At 39.0% G+C, this 18943-nt stretch overlaps 1 protein-coding gene across 8 annotated transcripts in view; it reads right to left on the bottom strand.

The window, feature by feature from the left end:
* Positions 1-4061, bottom strand: part of JAK2 (Janus kinase 2) — an 84221-nt gene extending 80160 nt beyond the window's left edge. For 2 of the 8 annotated variants that reach the window (XM_041396971.1, XM_041396982.1), the window contains exons 1-2: positions 3558-4061; positions 604-732 (exon numbers count right to left, since the gene is read on the bottom strand). The gene's annotated coding sequence lies outside the window, so the exon portion shown is untranslated. The other 6 variants (XM_041396978.1, XM_041396977.1, XM_041396980.1 and 3 more) reach the window with 5 other exon arrangements.
* Positions 4062-18943: the final 14882 nt, after the last annotated feature.

Raw genomic sequence — 18943 nt, 5'->3', positions numbered from 1 at the left:
TACAAAAACTAAATCCTTGAGACCAATGAAGTCACATAAAGAAGCACTTTTAAAGTTTTAATTGTACATGCTAATAACTTTAATCACAATACTTTGAACATGTATAATAAATCCATTTACTTAAAACATCTGTAAAAGACTTTCTTAAGTCTTGAAATCTACTGCAGCTGCTCAGGCACACAAGCAGAATGATAAAGGTAATACCAGCTAAATCAGCTCCACTGAACTGTCGATAAAAAACCTTACACCACAAACAACACATAGATTAAGAACTGGGGTAAACATCAGAAAAGACCCCACATGGGGCTGCATGCAGAGCAAGAAATACCACACCGTATATATTTATGCATATAAGCATTAAGCATATAAGCACTTTCAAATCTTAGCCTAAAAACAACTTTGGTGATAACCGGCTTACATGAGACTTGAGCAGGATCAAAACTGAGAGCTAGCCAATAAAAAAAAAAACAAACCAGAAGACAGATAATATCTGATGTCAACAAACATAAAATAATAAACCCCTGAAAGAATAACTTGCAGTTATTCCCACGTGACATCGAATTTTAAGCCAAATGTAAGCAGATAAACAAAACAATCACTCACAGGATATGCACTTCAGCAGAATCTCTATTTTAATACAGACATACACTAGACAAGAGAAAGTGTTCTGATGAAAAGAGGAAAGGTATTGAAAACATTCTCAATTCACCTGGAATACTGTCTTTTGTGACACTGCAAAAAACACAGAAAAACAATTAGTTCATAGATTTGTATGAGCTATGAACAAATACGACTCTATGAAAAAAGAAAATACACAAATATACCCTCCTTCCCCCACTCCTGCAGAAAAAGCACCACACAAAACCAGACGAAAATCAAGACGACAGAAAATCTAAGCAGCAAGAGTTAACGCCTTCATTCCTAATATAAGGAAATGTGCAACTATGATTAAAAAGCAATCTACTAACAACAAAAGGAATCATGTAATGCTATTGTGGAAGTCATTGTCAAAGACAGATGCAGAGACAACTCACCTCAGAAAGGGACAATGTTTCTATTGATTTTAAATCAATAGGTGCCTGCACCAGATTGGACAGTTTTTTTTCTACAAATCAGATTTAAAGATTCAGCTTTGACTGCGTGAAACAGTAACTAGATAACCAAAATTAGGCAGACAATTGCCTTCTAGGCAAGTCATTTCACATAACACATGGGGGTTATCATTGTCCACGTGAACCAGACCTCTCTGCATCCAGTACTGCATAACCCACAGAGCTTGACATTTGAGTGAGGCATCACCCTTTTTCTTTGAGCATCTTACAGGTTGCAACTGACAGTGACAACCTACTTTACACTTGCACCTTGCAGCTGTCACTGTACTGATGTTCACAACCAATTTAAACGAGACATACAATCTACTCTCTAGATGAACACAGTATGCAGCAGAAAGCATCTATTTGTATGCAGCAAATAAAACTGGATTACTGTTCCTTCAGCAGAACTACTACAAAGAAGCTTCTTTGTATATTCACATTTTTGTACAGTTTTTCACGTCTGCATGAAGACAGATCTATCTTACAAAATAATTTTTAAATCTCTTATTCAGAAATTCAAGAAAGCTTCTCATTTACCTTTTGATAAAGAAATTGTAACTGAAACAAGTTAAAGAAAACAAACGTAAGCATGAGCTCAAATGTTGACTCAGATCATGCTAGTATTACTCATATTAGTCATTACTGGCCTCGTGCTGAGAACCCCATGGGACACATGAATACATAAAGAACCCACCAAAATCAGTGCACAGCCAGGGTCAGAGGCTTTGAAACAGTAGCTCTATTAAGTCAAATGAAAAAATATAACTGTGTACTTGCCTAATGACAATGATAACATTTGCATGCAAGCCTAGGTAAAAAGTAGCAGGTGTATTACAAGAAACATGCTAGCTAGCCTGTAACAGAAGAGGAGCACTAGGATAGGACAATTCGGGTTGAAAGGCACCGCACGAGGTCATCTAGTTCAACCTCCTACTTAAAGTTCCAGTTACTTTTCTAAAAAAAAGGCACCAGGTTTTGGTTGCCTTCTTCCAGTTGGGTTTTGGGGTTTTTTTTGTTGTTTTTTTGGGGGTTTTTTTTGGTTTTTTGGGTTTTTTTTTTGTTTTGTTTTTTTTGGGTTTTTTTTAGAATACCATTTTTTAGAACAAACACTTGTTTTATTATTGCATGGTCAATTCTGTTAACTGCTTTTTAACAGCAAGTTTTGTAACTTTTGATACTCTTCTATTCATAATGAACACCATTTAACTACTGTCTCTGTTTAATATTACTACATTTCTGAATTTTGTTTATTAGCCTCTTTAAGGCTCTTTCAGATGAGATGTCAGGTTATTTCTTGTAACTGTAAACATCATCACTTAGCTTTTGTTTACATAAGGTCATACTGGAAAAATGCCCCAAAGCTGAAATAAAAAGAGACCAATGGCAAAGCAACAACATCATTCAGCAATTGCTTTTCTTCTAACTTCAGAAAGATGATGCCACTGCTAATACAACATGGCAGTAACACTCACTTTAGTACTATTCTGTGGTCATGCATAACACTACCTCCACATAGTTTGGAAATGGTTATTCTACAGAGATTTCAACTTTAGATCAGCCTAATTATCACTTTGAGCAGCTACAAGTAAAAAACAGAAGCAATCTCCTTTTGTTTTCCATTCTGCAGTTCCAGTAAGTCCGATTCAACCAACAAGGATGCTGGACCATATGCATTCCCGGTACTTCTTGCTCATTACAACTTCCCCTTCCAGCAGAAAATACTCCTTCCCCATGTTGCTGCCATTGGCGCTTACAAAAAATGAACATCTGTGAATAGGTCAAATTCAGGCTTCTCTGGAAAGTCCACCACAGCTTCAAATCCCTGCTATTTTATACAATAATACTGAAATTGTTTAATTCAAGAGTCTAGACTTATACCATGTAAGTCACTCTGGATGCATTCTCATCAAGGAGAACACAGTAGCAGTTACTGTATTCCCACTGAATCCTCAAATTACTGCCACAAACCCTAAAAAGGGAAGAAAAAGGGGCATGACCAAAGAACATCACTACAGTATTAGCACCATATCATTTATGAAGAAGACTGAGATGCAAGGAAGGAAAAGAAAGTTAATCCATATAACTGATCCAAAATACCTTTAAGCACGCATATTTCTCTATAGTCTTCTGTCAATACTGATTTTCCATAAAACAGAAATTTAAGAAATACTTCTCTCACCTAGTTACATACACATTACATTTAGCTAGCAATAGAACAAATGAAGTAGATAATAAATTGGTAAGCTTTACAGAGCAAAGATGTCAGAAACACTAATCACGAAGCAAATTTAAAAGTTTGCTTTACAAATTTACTCAAGTGCAAAATTACACTCAAAACTCTTAATAACCATTATAATCTTCCCAGTTAAGTTTCCTTCTGTACAACAACCAAAAGGAATACAGTCAACAATTCTCAGCATAAAACAATTTATGGATAACCAAAAGAAGGTGCTATTTTCTCACCTGTCACTGACTGCAGAAGTGAGACATTTGAAGACAATGCCACAATCAGGTTCTAATTAGACTTCAGTCAAAAAAAAAAAACCCAAAAAAACCACCTGAGGAAGTTTTATTTGAAATTATTTTCTTAAAAGAAAAATTATCGTCTGAAAATTAATCAAATCTGTTAATTCACAACCCACACCTAACGGAACACTTCCCCACGCAGAAGCAAATTCAATAGAGACTTACAGAGAGAAACCACAAATGCGGTTTTTCGTGACTGTTTGCCCTCCTTCTGTGAAGAGATTTTTTTTTTTTTTAACGGCACAAATAAGTATTCGCGAGGAAGTTCTCCCGCAACACACAGCACCTCCACCGAAGAGGCGCGGCAGCCACACTTCCCCGCCGCCCAGGTCGGCCCGGCCCGCCCCCCGGGAGCCCTGTTTACGGAGGGGGAGGAAGCCAGCGCGGTGCCCCGCGCACAGCGCCCGCCGGGCAGAGCCGCCCGCCCCCCGAGCGCCCGCCCGCCGGTACCCCGGCGAGGCGCGGCCGCTCCGCGCGGGGCTCGCCTTGCCGGGCGGGGCGGGGCGCCCCTCGGCCCGCGGGGACGCCGTGCGGCCGCAGGGCAGGCATCGCGCAGCTCGCCCGTGGACGCGGCAGTCCCCTCGTGACAGAATCGCAGCATACTCTGAGTTGGAAAGGGCAAGGGACACACATGGATCATCGCGTCCAGCTCTTGGCCCTACACAGTACCATCCCCAAGAGTCACGTATGTGCTTGAGATCGAAACTCCTCTGGAGCTGTGTCAGGTTCCGTCGGCACTAGAGAGGGCACCAGGGTTTTGTCAATGCGGGAAGCAGAACCGCTGCCGAGCAGGCGGGTGCTGCTCTTTGCCCCCGCTGCCTGCTCGACAGCCGGTGTGGGCAGCAAGGGCTTCTTGCCTCCCGCAAGTCTCCGTCTGTAGGAGCCCGCCGAGGCGAAAGCTGGACCGCTGTGAGGCGAAGGGCTGGGGACCAGCGAGCGTGAGGGACAGATCTGGCCTTGTTCAGCCATGGCAAACAAGCAGTGCGTCTTTGCTGCGGTCTGGCTGCACAGTAGTGAGTGTGTTAGCTGGGCCAAAGAAAAAATGTATGGTAGTTTTTTAAGCAAAGTGTGTGTGTGTGTGTGTGTGTGTGTGTGTGTTCTAGTTCTGTCCCACCTCTTGGGATTTATTGCATAGTTCTGACTTCTGAAATGCACACTTTTCTGTCACTTCCTGTGTGATGAGTTTGTTCCTTGTTTTCTTGTCTGTGCCAAGTAAACATGCTTCACCTGAAGGCTCTGGTGGGTTGTCTGTTAGACAAAGGAAAAACACAAGCTGGGACAGGGAAGAACTAAAAAGCCATGTAAAAGTTTGATGGTTGATGAGTCTCAGACTGCTAATAGACTCAGGTTCATTACATTCTTGCTCTCAAAGCAGGCTGTTATGTGTCAGCTAGCAATTTGGTACTGTTAAAATGTAATTCTTTAAGAACAATCTTACTTTGTCATTTCTATGATGTGATGCATGGTCTTTTGCTCTGTACAGAAGAGTACGCCCATGTGCTGTAACATAATCTCCCAGGTCTCATGTCCTTTAAGATCATCTCACAAAATCTCCAAAATAAAAATATTCTGATGCCTCCCAAACATAATTACCTAACATGCCAATGATATCCAGACCACTCAAAAGATACGGAGAGTCGTGTACTACATTGGTTGTGTTCACTGCATGACATAAGACTCTGCTCATCAAGATTTCTGTGGACAGATCCCTGCAAATGCAAAGAATTTGACTGAAATAGATGACAAATCCTCATATTGTTAAGTTTCAGTAGTTTGTCAGAGTCAGGTGTAGTTGGGCTGCAAAATTTCTCAGCCTCTGGAGTGATAAAGCACACCACTGCTTGCCTAGATTTTGAAAGTCCGATCTGTGTTAGGACTCCAAACTTTACAGCTTATCTAATGATACCTGGTATTCTTGTTTGTCTTCAATTATAACTAAACATGTTTTAGTATAACATAGCAAGAAACAGAATTGTCCTATGAAATACCCTTTTTCACTGGTCTGTTCAGCATTGTTCATTACTTTCATCAGGGTTCTTGCTATTATATCAGTTTTCAACAAATCCTTTAAAAGGCATCTGCGCTCAAAAACTGTGAACAACTCAGGTTTGCATCTAACTGCCATTTAAGCCCCCTCCCCTTCCCTTTTTCTTTGCTAAATGATGATACAGTGTCAATACATTTGCATGTTACTATGCTTGGACACCAGTGTCAACCTGTGGGAGGGAGTTGAAGTACCTCCATACTGTTCACACATTTCATTTTGTGTCTTCACATTCTGTGAATGCTCTTGTGTGTAGGGTGTAGTAACACAGCCATAACCATAGAATCCAAAAACATGGATGCTAAACAAAAAACTTAATAAACATATTCCCGAATAATGGACAAAAATACCGCTAATTATACAAAAAGCATTATTTCTGCAGGTGGTGTAGCAGCTTCAAATTTAGTTTGCTTTTCAAAGCAAGTTACGAACTTGCCATCTGTGCAAAAAGCCTAGTTTTACTTACTTGATTACTTTACTTCTGTGTTCCAAATTCTGAGATTAGTGTGCTGGCCAGGATATAGACTTTGTTTTGGTTTCATGTTCAAAAAGCTGAAAATTACAGAAACAGTTCTGTAGTAGGTCCTTCAAAAATTCTCATAGTTGTCCTTTGATTTATCATTTTCAGCTGAAATTAAAATCAAAGCATATTCTCTGTTCAGAAGTAGGGAGCTATTTGCAAAACCTTTTCAAATTACAACACTAACGAAATTACTTATTTTAGTCGAATCTATGCATGTATTTCACTTGTCTTTCTACTTTTATAGTAGGATGTAAAATTCATACGGTTTAGTAAGTACATATGTCATAATGTTTTTTCTCATTTTCTTTGTGTAATAGGCCCGGCCTTGGACAAAAACATACTTTGGTTAAAAAGCCATGTTTTCCCTTTAAATATATGATGCAAAGAACAGTCGTAAAAGAATTGTTTTCTTTTTTAATAGTCATTCTCTAAAACCTTTTTCTTGAAGTCGTATGAGTGATTACCTCCTTCCTGGAGGAGAATGGAAGAAAAAGCACCTGTAAATACAGGTTTGTGTATGACTCGGCTTGCAAAAGGACACACTTCTAATTCATCCCCTTTGGGAAAATATAACTTAGGAAAAGAAGCCATCTCTTGGCTTTGAGGGCCCCAACAGGAAGCACAAGATTTTCCCCTTCTATTTGAAGGGAAGACATCCATTTGATAGGGCAAGACATCCATTGGATACTGTTCCTCTGACAGACAGTAGAAAGTACCTAAAAGTACCATTTGTAATGCATTTCTGCAAAGACAGCTTTTGGAGCATATACCTAAGTATGCAAAAGGTACTTCTCCTGACACTAAATTGTACCCTCATTAGAAGATGAACTTCTTTGTCAGTTCCTTCTCCAACAGTCCACTGTGTTCTTGATCAGGTACAATATGCTGCATCACACAACAATCCCATAGGAAAAAAATTTTTAAAAATCCAAACAAACATAGAAAAAGCCCGGCAAGAACAGGCATTAGTTCAACTGCTGAGCAAGCAAAAAGCACTCAGAGACTACAGTGACTAATGCACGATGGTGACTTCTATGAACCAGAGGAATGGAATCAGGTAATGCTCCCTGTGTGTCCAAAACTGCCCTGTTTCCTTCCCCAGAAGTTTCCAGGAATTGGATAAGCTTTCATTTTCCAACAGCTCTCCGGGATTCCCTCCAAACAATATAAGGAGAAGACAGAGAAGCCTGCTTTGTAGCCAGCAGTGATCAGGAATACTGCTCTGCCTGACAGATTGTATGAGAGATGGGTGTGTCAAATGTCCAGTGGCATTAAATCTTGGATTAAAAGTATTGCATAGAAGTATTGCTGTATTTCTTAACCAATATTGGTAGAATATGCACAAGTCACCCACATGTAGTGCATGAGATTTTCATCTGCACCTTTCAAATTTAATTGTTCCAGTTTTGTGGATTTCAATAGTTTCTGATAGGTTTTCTGCAAATAAAGATTAAATAATTTGCTTATTTACTGTTTAGTGAAGCTAATTGCCTCATGTGAGTAGTAAGGCCTGCACTGATCTCCCATACTGCTTGTGGCTCTATTAAATGTTGCAATCCTTTGAGCACTGTCATCCATGTGGCTCAGCACAGGTTGGTGTGGATCTGATATGGAAATGGAGTAAATTCATTTCTTGCCAAGTTAGTTGAGTCATAACAGAGCAGCAGCATGGGATTTCCTTTTAAGGAACATATGCCTTTCTCTTATTAGAGGATAAAACCTAGTGTGCAGCCAACAATTTAGTAGCTGGAAAAAGTAGGCAGGCAAGTAAGCACAAGCAATTGGTTTAACTATAGAACTTCAAAATAAATTTTTGAAATGCAGTCCACTGATGGGAAATGGCTTGGTATAAATGGTATTACGTGGAATCACAAATTTACTGTCACCCTGTGACTTTTTTGGTTAGTAAACATACTAGTACCACACAGTGAAGAAAAGGGTCAGTAAGTCTGAATTTCTACTCAAAATCTGCTAACAGAATGAAAAAAATTAATAAAACTGCAGCCTGAGGCTGAAGGAGAACCTTCAAGTATGAAAACTCAGCTTGTAGTGTTTGTTAGTGGCTCTGCTGTCAAAAGTCCTAGTGATTGCAATACAAATGCTTCAGGGGTCCATCAGTATGCCAGGACTCCATCAAGTGACTGTTTCCTAACCAACTTTTGCTTGCATAGGTTCTGTTTTGTTTTGTTTTCCCTTTCATCTTTAAAGCAGGGTATCTTCTGTGTTTGACTGGTATCTAAATACAATAATATGTGAATTTGTCTTGGGTTTTCATGGCCAGGTTTTGGTAGTGGGGGAGCTACTGGATTCTGTCAGAATATGCTGGCAGTGTCCTCCATGTCTGGTAGAGCCAGCGTCAGATGTCTTCAAGGCAGACATGCTGCTGGCCAAGGCTGGGACAATCAGAAATGATGGTGATGCCTTTTGATAAAATATTTAAGAAGGAAAAAATGTTATTGGGTAGATGTAACTGCAGCCAGAGAAGAGCAGACTGAGAGTATGTAAGAGGAACAGCTCTGCAGACATCAAGGTCTGTGAAGAAGGGGAGGGAAGAGGCAGACACTGCAGCTGGAATTCCTCTAAAGGCCATGGTGGAGCCTGTGGTGAGGCAGCTGTGTTCCTGCAGCCCACGGGGAACCACATGGATGCAGAGATCCACCTGCAGCCTGTGAAGGAGACCCACACCCAAGCAGGTGGATGCCCAAAAGAGGCTGTGACCCTATGGGAGGCCTGTGCTGGAGCAAGTCCTGGCAGGGACCTGCAGACCCAGGGAGAGAGGAGCCTGCAGTGGAGCAGGTTTCCTGGTAGGACTTGTGACTCTGTGAGATGTCATGCTGGAGCAGGCTGTGCCTGATGGATAGCACCTGTGGAAGAGTGCGATCTTCCTGTGAGATGAGCTCACACTGGAGGCACCCCATGCTGGAACATGGGAAAGACTCCTCTCCCTGAGCACTGGGAGAAAAAAATGTCTGATGAACTGACCATAACCCCCATTCCCCTTCTGCCTGCACCATTACAGGAGGAAATAGAGCTAGGAAGGAAGAGAAATGAGGGAAACTTTTTGTTTGTTTGTTTTACTTCTCATTATCCTGACCTGATTTTCTTGGTCCTAAATTCAACTAATGACCAAATTCAGTCTGCTTTAGTTGAGATGGTAATTGATTTACCAGTCCCACTGATTTTATCACAAATCATGAGCCTTTCACTATATTTTCCCTCCCATGTCTAGTTGCGAAGGAGAGTGTTAGACTAGCTTTGTTGGATACCTGGTATCAAGCCAGGATCAACCCTCCAAAAGTTTTCAGTGCTACTGTTATACAAATTGTATTCATATTCATAATAAAGATAAATTAAAGTGCCTTCCTAGGTCTACCTATCAATAGGAAAATAACTTTTCACAAAGAAATTGTCTTTGAAAAACCCATGGGAATAGGGAAGTCTACTAGATTGAAGACCTCTCAAAATAGATTTTGGAAGGCCCAGAGTCTGTTTTTTCTTTTGAAAAATCAAACCAAAATCACCTCAGGCTTTCTTACCTTAGGCAAATATGGAGAACAGCCTACTTTCCTCATATACACAAACTAGTATTTCTCTATTAATTCTTGGAGTGTCCAGATATTTAAAGGGACTCAGAAATTGACCAGAAGTACTCTAATGCATAATTATAGGTTTCCAGCCCAGTTCACCTTCTTCAGGACTTCATTGTGTACACAACTGAGTAATGTACAGTGTTCACAACTGAGTAATGACCTGGCATCAATTTGTGGAAGGTAAGATTGTTCTTTGAATAGTGTTTTCACATGTGTATTTATATTAGATTTTTTTTCTTGTGTCTCAAGACATGAATGGAGATTTAGATGAGAATATTTGTTATGGATTTTTAAAATTAATATTTCTAGAAGTTAATTATGTACTGTTTAATAATGTCTGATTTTAAATGCAATGGACTGCAGCTGTACCCATATTCTTTCACCATGCATTATTATGGAAAGTTAACCTTCCTTAGCTTGTTTGGCAGCAGTTATCTATCTGTGAAAGCCAGGAAGCTTCAAAATTTAATGCTTAGGTAAATTCATTTCCATCAGTAGTGTTTCATCCTGTTGGGTTTGGGGCTTTCTTTGTGTTATTTAATTATGTTTTTCATTGTTGTGTCATTTCATCTGCTTTAGTGTAGCAGGATGTGACTGTGATAGAGCTAGAAACTAAAAGTACAAAAGACAACACAATGGGGTAACAGAAATCCTGCTAAGGTCAACTGTTGAAGTTTTTGAATTTCCTCACTCGAGAGCTCAACCTTTATGATATTTTTCATTATTTCTTTTCATTTTTGAAATACATTTGGATACAATTACTAAGCTGCTTGGATGCAATACAGAAATCAATGTCATGAAAGTGAACCAAGTGTATCTTGCCCATTTTCTTAACTGCCTTCTGTACTCACATCAATCACCAGTCTTGAGTTAGGATGGAGAAGAGAAGTCTTCAGGGAGACTTTATAGCAGCCTCCTGGTTTTAGCTCCTTCCTGTAAAGGAGTCTTACAGGAAGACTGGAGAGAGACTTTTTACATGGGCATGTAGTGACAGAACAAAATAGCTTTAAACTGAAGAAAGTAGGTTTAGATTAGATATTAAGAAGAAATTCTTTATTGTGAAAACATTGAGGTGCTGGAACAGGTTTCCCAGGGAAACTGCAAATGGTCCATCCCTGGAAGGGTTCAAGATCAAATTGGATGTGACTGTGAGAAATCTGGTATAGTGAAAGATGTCCCTACCTATGACAGGGGCATTAGAACTAGATAACTTTTAATGTCTCTTCAAACCCAAACCATTTTATGATTCTGTAAGAGCAAGAAACTTTAATATACACACACAAATATACAAACAAGAAACTTTTATGAAGTGATTCTAGAAGTTTCTATACTGCATACAGTAAACTCAAAGTGAAAAATTTGTTTGTAGGTAATTTTTCCACATGGTATTCTCACTTTAATATTTCACAATGAAGTAAAGACACTGAATTTCACTTTTGTTTCTACACAGTTTTACTTCTAATTGATAGTACATAGTAGCAGCATGTTGTGTTTTGATTCACAGTTCTGGAAAAGCATGAGCAGAGCTTAAAATCAGAAACCTATTCCAGTCTGAAATACAATTATAAAAACATGCAGTCTGATGATTCTTCAAATGTGCTAAGTAATTGTTGTTCAAATGAAAATAGATATGAGACCCATTGTTTTGTTAATATTTCTGAAAAAGTTACCTCAGGAAAAAGCTAGATATCAGTGTTGGTATCAAATATGCACACTGGCAAAACTTTAATACTAAAATATTTTATGTTTAAAATAAATTATTAGGTATCTTTAACATAGCCGTTTTGCTTTTGAATCTTTTGGCCAATTTTAGTTAAAACTAGCAAGAGTATAAGGTTTTCACAAAGAAGTAAATTCCTAGTCTGGATTCAAAAAGGTATGGACATCTGCAAACCAGTTAAGAGGCAATTCTAAGAGAGAGGCCTGTCCCACATGCTACAGCTTTGGTAACACAGCTTTCATTAATTAATTGTGGGATAAAACTCTACATGATTTAACCACTGATTTTCACTATTGCTCTGTATTTACATTGGTACAAACAACATCAAACCCATGTCAAATCACTCTTTTCTTCTCCTCCCTTATTTTCAAATTGCAGTCAGATCAGTTAAAGATCTTTCTTTGTAATTAAAACAATAAATCATATTCAGCTCTTTAATTTCCTATATTAAAAGAAGCACCCAGCAACTATTAAATTTGAAAATACTGAAAATCTTGTTCCACGCTTTATAGCGTAATGGAAATAAACTACATATTGGAGCTCTCCAGGACAGCATTTCAGGATCTAGAAATAGCTTCCACTAACTCCTTTTCTTAGAGGAGGAAGATTTTTAGATAAGCAATTCCAGTAAGTATTCCCTGACACTGAGGCACACATACAAAATAAAGCAAGAAAGCTCTCCCTAGGGCAAAGAATACACATCACTTGCCATTAAGCTTCCTGAAAGCTTAGGTTATAAAAGATATTGTCAAGGTAGCTGTACCCTAGGCAGAAACAGGAGTTAACATGATCCTTCCAGGGAGTAGCTTCAGAGTGTGTCATTCCCAAGATACCTTTCATATGAAGGACCAAAATAATTAGATGTATTTATCTAATTGCTTCAAAGAGTAGAACTAGTTCTCATCTACAGAAATGAAGGAAAGCTAGTTGTCATGGGTTTTGATCAATGCTGAGCAATGTTGAATCTGGCATTCCAAGGACCAGAGAAGCTGCAAGAGCACCCTGCAGTCCTGGCACTGCCTTCAAAACAGCTAGACCTGTGGAGGAAACCCAGTCCTCTGAGATGAGTCACAGGGTGCCCAACCCTCCTGGTTTTGAACGTCTTCTGCTTCCTCTGCTGCTACAGAATTGAGTCAGCCATAGACAGAAAGGCTAGAGCTACCAGAAAACCCAGACAGATATTTTTGGTTACCAGAAATTGTGACAACAGGAGTCCGTTTGTGCTTAGGAGATGTTGCAGCAGACAAATAAATATTCTACTGATCTATGGAGAGGTTACCATTCAGTAAATGGCAGAGGAAGCAAATTGAAAAGATTGCAAAGGGAACAGCTTTTACTTGGAATTGCCACTGTTCTGCTTACTCTCAAAAGTGAAACTAACAAGCCCCACACAGAGCTATTTGAGTGTAATATTTGGCTAGCAGCTGCAGTAACACCAGAAGAAGTGGATTGTCATGAGAGTGGTCGGGGAGATAGAACTACTGCACTACTATGGTTAGCATCTGTGTTTCTTGATTTTTTTTTTATATGAGCTAGCGTTACAAAAATATGCTGGCAAGGGTTTGGAATTTTTTTTTAATCCCTATAAAATGCTAGTGGGCAAAAGAACAATATTTAAAATAGCTTTAAACATTTTAAATATAAACAGATAATTGAAACAGTAACACAGTTACATTAGTTTCTTCAATTGTGTGCTTCTATATCTTTGTGACTTTTATTCCCCACATTGCTTCATTGACAAGCAAGAAGCTAAAAAGTAGTATCTAACCCTCAAAGCTCCTTCTCTTAAACTAACCTTGTCTTTGTGCTGGAGATAGTCTTTGCAGTAGCAATGGTAGACACCTTACATGATGAAATGCAGTAAGGGTTTCACCAGTGGAAAGTTAACGACAGAAACTCCCACGACTGATAAGCAAACACAACATTATGTTGGCTTCCTTAACAGAAGGTCCTAAAATAATAAAGTATTTTAATTTCATAAGACTGGAGCTTTATATCAAGATTTTATCTTGTACAATTCAGACACTTAGGATTTTTTAAGAATGTGCTCATTGTCCATTTCTTAGCATAATATTCCACCAGTTTTAAAGCAGCCCATACATGTTAGTGCCAGTCAGCAAGAAACTTTGATTTTGAGTGTTAGGCTTAAGTTCCTTTCTTGTTCCACTTTTTTCCAAAACTCAAGAGGATTCAGCCAGAGGACTATTATTTTTCAAGATGGCAAGCCTTCAAGGAGACCTCTGAGATGGAAAGACGAGGAAAATGCTTTGTTTCTACAGCAGGAACTACTAGGGCAGACTTAGAACAAATCCCATCTGTCTCTTCACTCTTCTGTTTCAGAAATCCTGGATGAAAATCCCTGTAGTGAGACAGATCAGTGACCAGTGGAAAAAAGAGAGGAAGATGTCTGGATGAATGGCCAGGGAGACTGCCTGCATAGGATTCTGTGTACATACAGGGAACAGAGAAGTGAAATGATGTAGCAACTCAGAGTCTACTGCAGCATAGTGGGGACTGTTCTTCCAGCTTGTACAATACAGCAAAGACCATGCATCTGACAGGAGTCAGAAGAGATCAGTGGAGAAAGGGAAATGTCACAATGGAAAGCTTCCTCAAGTAAAACTGGCAGAATTTAGTCTTTAGAGGTAGACAAACCAAACAGTTTTGTGAAAAAAGTGTAAGCAAGAATGTAAACTTCACCAAAACAAACAAACAAAACCCACCACCCTCAAACCAAAACCAACATAAAAAACCAGCAGAAATAAAACAGGGAGACTCAGGCTTGTAGACCCCAAAGAAGCTTATTGCCATCACAAAGTGAGGCAAATGTTTGCAAAGACCTGAGGTTCTGTGAATCTTGATATTTTCTAGTCCAGCTCCCTGTGGGATAAAAGTGAGTCACTTCATTCTTCTTTACCACTGGCACAGAAGAAGTTCTCCAAAACACAGACTTTGGAACAGAGGATAAAAATGCATGAAGCCAAGAATTACATTACATGTAATGCAAAAAATGTACCTTTTTATATTTATAGGCCTGTGACTTAGGAATAACAATTAAAATTGTATATTAATTAATAGCATTGTTGTTGTCTGGAGAAGACATAAGGCAGAGGAAATCAGTGAGAGACTTCCCTGAAATCACACTGAAAGGTGACAAAAGAGAAGTTTCAGACAAGTTCTTTCATAGCATCTCTTTCTTTGAAAGTGATTCAGTGAAGAAAATGCCATGAGCATAAATATGATTAAGTTTTCACTCCATGTGTCACTCAGGCAAGTGACAATTTTGGTAATTTCTTGTATTTTCCTTACAATGTCTCAATAGCTATTAAACAATTTCTGACAAAAAATTGCTCTTTTCTGTGCAAAGTTGTGAGACTGAGAAGGGAAGAGTAATAGGATTCTGCAATATCCTTCTTCTTGGCTGTTAGTTATACTATCTTTTTGATTCTTATTGTAAATTTCAAGTTTTAAAAAAACCTGCTAACAATGCTTATTTAACCCTGCAAACTGAAACACATGTTCATTCTTTATTTGTACTTTAAACTAAAATGAAGAATACCTTTTTAGGCAGCTGTCACACCCAGCTTCTGGTGGTGCAGCTTTAGACTAGCACCCCTCATCCTCTTGTTGAGTAAGAAACTGTTAAATAAGTTTGTGCCTTGTCTAATAGCTTGTTCTTCTAAGATGCTCTACATAGCATGGAAAAAGCCAGATCTTTCAGAACAGTTCCTCACTTCAAATTCATACATTATTGCTTAAAAAAGTCTAAAGCAAGATCTTGACACTGTTTCAAGACAAAACTTGCTGCTGACATTAACAGTGAAGGATGAAGTAACAGTATTTTTGCTAACCTGACAAACACATTCCAAAAGAAACAGAAATACCTTTTCCTAGTGTTTCTTATTTAGCCCTGCCTCACTGTGGATGTGTTCTTTGAAAATATATTATGCAAATTACCTATGTCCCAAAAATCAAGTGAAAATAGTAGATAATAAAATTGTGGCATGAATTATTAAGTAGATTTTTACAATCATTGCTCAGAAAGATTCTGCAATAGAAATTCTTTCCCAGACACATTCTGAATGTTTAGATGTCTTTCTAAATACAAATACTTTTACGAATCTCTCAGGAAGCCATACTGCTTCAGGCACCTTCTGAATGATGGCACACAAACAAAACAGTATGGCTGTGGTTTTCTTCTCTTTTTTCCCCACTTTCATGATGTTGGAAAGAAAAAGAGTAAATAATCAAAATTCATGCATGTTTTGATCTAGATGCATCTTGCAAGTCTTTAGTGCATTATACAGAATCAAAACTGTATTACCAGACAGACAAAGAAAATTGTTTGTCTTGATGTGCTGAGGGATGATTCAGAACCACAGTCTTAACTTACGAAATATATCCACATTCATCAAAGTTAACAAAATATATCTAGATTTATGCAAAATTTGCTAAAGCAGTTTTTTTTTCTTATCCTTGGAGACAGTTTAGGATCAAAAAAAGATTTAAATAACTTTCAAGGAGTAAGGTGGTGGCCAGTTTAAAATGCAGTGGGAAGGGGTAAGGCATTTGTTCTGAAGCCTGTAACTTCTGAGGCATCCTGCAAAAATGAGTGCCCTCCTGAGCCTGTTGTATTTTGTAAAATGGGATGTGTCACTGACATGTAGTGATGATCACTGGAATTAAGCCCTTAATCCTACTAGTTCATCCATAGTTAAGCACTAGATCCCTCACACGGATCAATCTCCACAAGGTCCTACAGATTTTCACCACAGGATCACTGCTGAAGCAGCACTGATGTTTGTTGTATGAGCAACACAACAGAGGGAAGCATGGCCAGACTGGTACTGAGAAGAGGGAGTGACAATGCGGCCAACATACAGCATGAGGACAAATATGCAAAGACACAGCCCACCTCTGTGTGCTCAGTTGTGCAGAGCAGTTGCTACTTCAATTTCTGTGGGCACACACCACTGCTCACTCTCATGTAAAGAATTTATTTTGTTTTCTTGCAGCAACACCCTTGATCAATACCACTTTAAACCGGGTTTCCTCTGTGGGTCTCCTTATTGCTACATACACAGATTATGTTTACACTCTTTAATACACAGGAAATACAGCTCTGGGCACTCTTCTTCATGTGTATACATAATCTTACTATTCCAGGAAAGAGATTAGCACTAACACCTGACATCTATTGCTACAGATTTACTACAAATCATCCTAATAGTTCTGTCTTGTAACAATGTCACAACTCAATTTATATCTAGTCCTGGTGCAATTTGGACATTGTGATGCTGTGACACAGTGCATGACTTGCTTCTGTTACTCACCCAATGCCGTCACCACACAGTTCAGCCCACACACTCTCTTCCCTGCAGGACTGTCTTTTAACCCCTCTCACCGAAAACAGGTTATAAGTGTTTTTCAGAGCTGGTCAGTGTTGCTCAGAAGCAACAGGCACAAGGAAGACACTACAGTTCCCATCGTGAATGCTCTTTTCAGATACAGCTTACCAAGACCTAAGGAGTAACTGCTAAAGATGCTCCTTCCACATTTTTACTTTGTTTAGAGTTGCCCTGACACAATTGTGTGTCTCACTTGGGATCCCTTAGGAGCCAGATTAAATAGAAGTGGACATACATCAGACATACAAAATAAAAGCATGGAGATGGCCATACAATATTAAAAAAAAAAAATAATAATAAAAAAGGAAATTAACTCATAGACAAAATTATGCATCCTGAAAATTGGTTTCTTGCTTGTCTCTTTTTGCATCTGGTTTCTCAAGAGTATGATTGAGAAACAGGGAAGTGAATGTCAGAATTTGCAAGCAGAGAATTATGCCTCTGTGGATTGAAACAAAATCCATATCACCCATGGGGAAGAGGAAGAAGAGAGAAAGCATATATGCTGTGGCAATAACAAAACACCATTTTGAAAACATTACCCAAGACAGCTATGTACTTACTGTTTTGGCCCAGCCAACTTACCTACTGTGTGCTTCCCCAGACAGTTATTGCACTGGCTTCTAGCCATATCCCTCTGATAAAGTGCACTTGGAATGAAACAATTTTGCTTCCAACATAATCTCTTCTACTCCAGAAGCTGTCCTACAGCAATTTGCTACAGCAAGTTAGCATGGATTTTCTGACATAGCTACAGAAGATGCAGTCAAACTACAATCATAACATCGTAACAATCATAACATAGAAGAAAGTTTGACAACAGGTATTACAAAATTGGCAGGAGATGCAAGGTAAAGGCATATTTTACAAATACCTTTAATGTCACCGCTGTGACTGCAACTGTCATGGGACCACACCTGCAGTGGTGCATTCAGCTCTGGGGACCCCAAAATGCAACCTGGACCTCTTGGAGCAAGTCCAGAGGAGGCCCACAGTAAAGATCCCAGGGTCTGAGCACCACTTCTCCTCATGAGGACAGGCTGAGAGAGCTGGGAGGAGACTGTGGAGACCTTATAGCACCTTTAAGTCAGTACCTAATGGACCTAAAGGAAGGCTGGAAATGAAATTTTTAAAAGGGCATGTAGTGACAGAACAAGTCGTGATGGGTTTAAGCTAAAGAAGGTATGTTTAGATTGGCTATTAGAAGAAATTCCTTACTGTGAGAGTGGTGAGCTGCTCTAACAGGTTGCCCAGTGTAGCTGTGGATGCTCAGTCCCTGGAAGTGCTCAAGGCCAGACTGAATGGGTCTTTGAGCAATCTGGTTGGGGGGATGCTGGAACTAGATGATCTGCAAGGACTCTTTTAACCAAAACCATTTTGATTCTATTATCAAAGCTGTTCACCCAAAAGGAATTAACTAAATTACTGATGGATTACTCATGTACAGCTAATCACTTAAAATTTAAGTTACCTGAGTGTTACTCTGCTATGGACGGACGGACTGAGATGAAAGATGTGTCTCCTAGTAACTACCATCTTCACCATAAAGTCTCTGGTTACCAACACTACGAATTTTTTTCACCAAAAATTAATTTCCTTTGTCCAGCTCTAAAATCTTACTGCTTGTGTGATCAGACCACCAAAACAGATGTCAGTTGCTGTTTTGCTGATAAACAAACAGCTTTTATCTGCAGGATTTCCTTCTAATAAGTACTCTTCCCAGAACATGAAGGCCATACAATTTTAAGAAAATTCTTACCTAAAACCTCATCTGAAATTAATATTTCTCCAAAGAGTGACTGTTCTGGAAAAACTTATTAGTTTCATATACCATTCTTTTTCTCTGAAAAGCAACAAGCAAATTCACGGGATTTGAATTGTTGCAGCAAATGGTGTGCTGTAGAGCTATGCAATTTCAGCAGGGCTAAGGCTTACCAGTCCAATTTTAACACTAAGGTTAAGTACAGGTAATTGTGTAACATAGTGTCTGCTGCTTGGGCAACTTATTGCCCTCTCTATGTCTGGTGCAACTGGAACA

Source organism: Onychostruthus taczanowskii, unplaced genomic scaffold, assembly GCF_017590055.1.
Source record: "Onychostruthus taczanowskii isolate IOZ18803 unplaced genomic scaffold, ASM1759005v1 scaffold133, whole genome shotgun sequence".
NCBI classification, from domain to species: domain Eukaryota; kingdom Metazoa; phylum Chordata; class Aves; order Passeriformes; family Passeridae; genus Onychostruthus; species Onychostruthus taczanowskii.
The sequence above is the reverse complement of the archived record's forward strand: the minus strand, read 5'-3'. Positions and strand labels throughout refer to the sequence as shown.